This window comes from Palaemon carinicauda, chromosome 37 (assembly GCF_036898095.1).
Source record: "Palaemon carinicauda isolate YSFRI2023 chromosome 37, ASM3689809v2, whole genome shotgun sequence".
Classification (NCBI taxonomy): domain Eukaryota; kingdom Metazoa; phylum Arthropoda; class Malacostraca; order Decapoda; family Palaemonidae; genus Palaemon; species Palaemon carinicauda.
The window spans coordinates 1,760,874-1,765,873 of NC_090761.1; positions in this window are offsets into that span (position 1 = coordinate 1,760,874).

Genomic DNA, 5,000 nt, shown 5'->3' on the forward strand with positions numbered 1-5,000 from the left:
GTAATATCTTTCTAAACTTATTGTAATGGGATGATTAAACAATAAATGTTAGTTTTTTTTTATTTATATTTATTATTGTAAATTTCACTTGATAACCACTTGCAGTTTAGTCATAATCGTTTTAAAAAGAAAATTCATAGATTCAGCTGATAGGTTATCTAAAAGTTGTGTCTTTTCATTCCTTTTCACTTTTTTATAATTAAGATCAACTACATTTTTATTACTATCTTGAATACTATCCTCAATTCTGCATTGGAAGAAACAAGAGAACTTTGGTACAGGCAGTGTTAGCATCTCAGCATAATATACATGTTGCCTACATTTACCTCACTGAGAATAGGTGTCAACAGTAATTTTGGATAATGTAATAAATCAAAGATCCAGGCAGAATGAGTAGCAAAACTTCCTAAAGACAATAATCTAAATTATGATACGTTTTTGTTCCTAAATAATGATTTTTTACCATGCCATTTTTTATTTTGTTTACAAGTAATATGATCTATTAAATATTTTTAGTTTTAGTACTTTTTTAAATAGTTGTTATCAGGGCAGTAGAGTAAATTCTATCCTGTTCGTAATACAAGGCAGGCAGTTAATTCTAATTGCCAGGCCTTCTCCATCAGGAGGCTCAATACTACACTGTATTCTAGAAGTTTTATTCCAGCTGTTACCAAGTTGTGGAATGATCTTCCTAATCGGGTAGTTGATTCAGTAGAACTTCAAAACTTCAAAGTTGGAGCAAATGTTTTTATGTTGACCAGGCTGACATGATACTTTTTATAATTTATATATGACATATCTGTTTTTGACTTTGTTAATAGTTTATATAGGACATATCTGTTTTGACGTTGTTACTGTTTTTAGAATGATTTATTGTTAATTTGTTCTCATCATTTATTTATTTCCTTATTTCCTTTCCTTACTGGACTCTTTTCCCTATTGGAGCCCTTGGGCTTACAGCATCTTTCATCTCCAACTAGGGTTGTAGCTTGGCTAGTAATAATAATAATAATAAAAAGTATTAGGTAAATAAAGATTTGATATATCTATGGTTTAATTTGATTATGAAACATTGAAATATGCCGATAATTTTAATTATATTTCAAAGTATTGTTGAATATACTGTAGAAAGCTGGTACGTGGAATTACATATTATAGTAGGTAGTAGGTTGGCCAGGGCACCAGCCGCCCGTTGAGATACACTACTGCCAGAGAGTTATGGGATCCTTTGACTGGCCAGACAGTACTACTTTGGATCCTTCTTTTTTGTTACGGTCCACTTTCCCTTTGCCTACACATACACCGAATAGTCTGGCCTATTCTTTATAGATTTTCCTCTGTCCTCATACATCTGACAACACTGGGATTATCAAACAATTCTTCTTCGCCCAAGGGGTTAACAACTACACCGTAATTGTTCAGTGGCTACTTTCTCTTGGTAAGGGTAGAAGAGACTCTTTAGCTATGGTCAGCAGCTCTTCTAGAAGGACACTCTAAAATCAAACCATTGTTCTCTGGTCTTGGGTAGTGCCATAACATCTGTAGCATGGTCCTCTACTGTCTTGGGTTAGATATCTCTTGCTTAAGGGTACACTCGGGCACAATATTCTATCTTATTTCTCTTCCTCTGGTTTTGTTAAAGTTTTATAGTTTATTTAAGAAATATTTATTTCAAGGTTGTTACTGTTCGTAAGATATTTTATTTTTCATTGTTTCCTTTCCTCACTGGGCTATTTCCCTTGTTGGAGCCCTTGGGCTTATAGCATTCTGCTTTTTCAACTAGGGTTGTAGCCTAGCAAGTAATAATAATAATAATAATAATAATAATAATAATAATAATAATAATAATAATAATAATAATAATAATGCTGTTAAATCTATTTAGTTATTACAAATGTTAATTCTGCATATGACTCGACGTTTTCTAGACTGTCCTATAATGTTTGATAGCAACATTTATTGCATAGAGTGGCATCTGGATACCAAATGGCTTGAAAAATTATATGACTCTAATGTGATCCAATAGTGTCAACGAAGGAACCTCAAAACACTATTTTGAACTTTTGAAGTTCTACTGATTCAATTACCCGATTAGGAAGATCCTTCCACAACTTGATCACAGCTGGAATAAAACTTCCAGAATACTGTGTGGTATTGAGCCTCATGATCGAGAAGGCCTGGTTATTAGAATTACCTTATATAAAAGATATTTTTGAAAGAAATGGATATATACTTAATAGTAATCTAGAGTAATTATTGTAAATTGGTTTGATTCTTTAATAACAAATAAAACTATTTTCATCATATTTCATTTACTATGATTTCATTATAACCCTGATGAGATTCTTAAGTAATATTTGTTGAAGGAAAATCCTGGAATAAAAGGTTAACGCAGCCTTATATCTGATCTAATAGTGTCAACGAAGGAACCTCAAAACACTACCTCTTTAAAATAAAGAAATGTCTCCCATTATTGATGGTGCACTTGGCTTTCAGTAAATATGCTGACAAAGCAAAACATCACACACTTAATCGTCCACTTCCTTCTCCGTGTGAGAACTACCTCTCGGGAAGTACCTCGTTCTAGTCACGATCGCTAAATGTGTCATAACAGAGAAATTTATATGATTCTTCTCTTGTACTGTGTATGCGAGATATTTTCCTCAGGCATGTCAGGTTAGGAAACCTTTAAAGGAATTTCTCTAAGAATATTCTATTTTCATGTGTGTAAAAGGAGCTTATTTATACGGATATATTCATGTAAACACGTTTGATTACCATCTCTCTCTCTCTCTCTCTCTCTCCTCTCTCTCTCTCTCTCTCTCTCTCTCTCTCTCTCTCTCCTCTCTCTCTCTCTCTCTCTCTTTTATTTTATTGAAAATTTGTAATTTGCATTCCACCGGTATCTTTTTTGGCGTTTTATGTTATGTAAAAACACAGTAGGGTCACAATTTCATGATTTTTTTTATACAATATAGAAGCATGATGTTCTTAAAATCTTAGCATACAAGAACTTGTTCAACTGTGGCCTCAAAAGTAGTGATTATGAACGTTAGAAGTTCTTTATTTAAAGAAATTTTCATGAATTAAGAAATCTGGATAAAAATGATTGATTATAACCCAATTGGGGATTCCTAAATTCTGTAAAAAAAAAAAAAAAGAAAAAAGAAAAAAGAAAAAAAACTACATACAGGAAGAAACTATTACTAGGAAATATGAAATTAACTACCATATTCCTGAATTTATAAAGAAAACTTTTTTTTTCTTTTACTAGGAAATATTTCTTTACAAATTATATTTTACATTTTTGTATATATATTATAAAATCTATTATAATATAAAAAATTATGATTTTCTTATTTTTCTAAATATGCTTTTAAGCTAACAACATACTGATCTGTGAAAATATTTTTTAACATGATTCTTATATCCAATAAATGTATTTAACAGTTTATTCTTTATACTCTTAATAATTTGCTGATCAGCACTTATTCTCAATTGTCTTGCCATCCAGATACTTGAAATAAAATCTACTATTACTACCATTGCTGTATTTTCATTCCTTTTTTGAGTTAGCTTCAAAATCTAGTTTTATAATCCTTAACCTATTATCAGTTTTCAATTTACAACATTTCCTAGGTAATTCGAATACCCAGGACAACAAATACCTATTTAGAAAACTAGCTAGATATATCATGTCAAATGAGCCCCATTAGATAAATATCAATGCATCTCTTAAGGAAGGTCACCAAGAGGTTTAGGAGAATCACCTCTCACCTTTTTCGAAGGTTTGATATTAGTTTATACGGTATATGCCAAATGAACACTTCCTCCTTGAAAAGGGCATTGAATTAGGAATGCAAACCCGTTATCAGAGACATTGAATAGAGACTCCATAAAGATCATCTTGGTCATTATCGGAAATGGCACTGTTTATTATTCGATACCTTTATTGGTCCACTATAAATAGATGATGAAGAATATCATTATTTTTAAAAATATTTCAGATGCAGAATTAAACATGAATGTGTGTGTGTGTCTGTGTGTGTGTCTGTGTGTGAGAGAGAGAGAGAGAGAGAGAGAGAGAGAGAGAGAGAGAGAGAGAGGGGGGGGGGGGGCGTGGAAACCAATATGGGTAAACATGGTAAGGACACTGGGCAGTATCAGCAATATGATTGGTTCTTAGAATGCCAAGAGTCTGAACATTAGAAGAAAAGTAGGAGGTATATCTTATCACCTATAAGAATTTGAAATATATGACTTACAAAGTATCAAAGACAATTCTAGTAATTAGGATAAATCAATTAGTCGCATTTACCTTACGCTTTACTACTAATGAAGGATATTAGAGGAAAGATGACTATGAGTCTGAAAAGTATCTTAGTTCGAGAGCACCAAGTTGGAGGATATGGCAAAGAGAAAAGTTTAATACTTCCGATTGATACCTTTTGGATATAATAGAGGTAATATCTGCGTTTATATATATATATATATATACATATATATATATATATATATATGTATATATATATGTGTGTGTATATATATATATATACATACACATATATATATATATATATACATACACATATATATATATATATAAATATATGCATATATATATATATATATATAGGCTATATATGCATATATTTATATATATATATATATATATATAAATATATATATGTACATATATGTATATAGGTATATACAGTATATGTATATATATAAATATATATGTATATATATATATATATACACACATATATATAGATATATATATATATATATATATGTATACATATATAAGCATATATATATATTTATATATATATATATATATATAGATATATACATATATATATGTATATATATATATATATATATATGTATATATATAAATATACACACACACATATATATATATATATATATATGTATATGAATATATATATATATATGAATATATTTGTGTATAGATATAAACATACATTTAT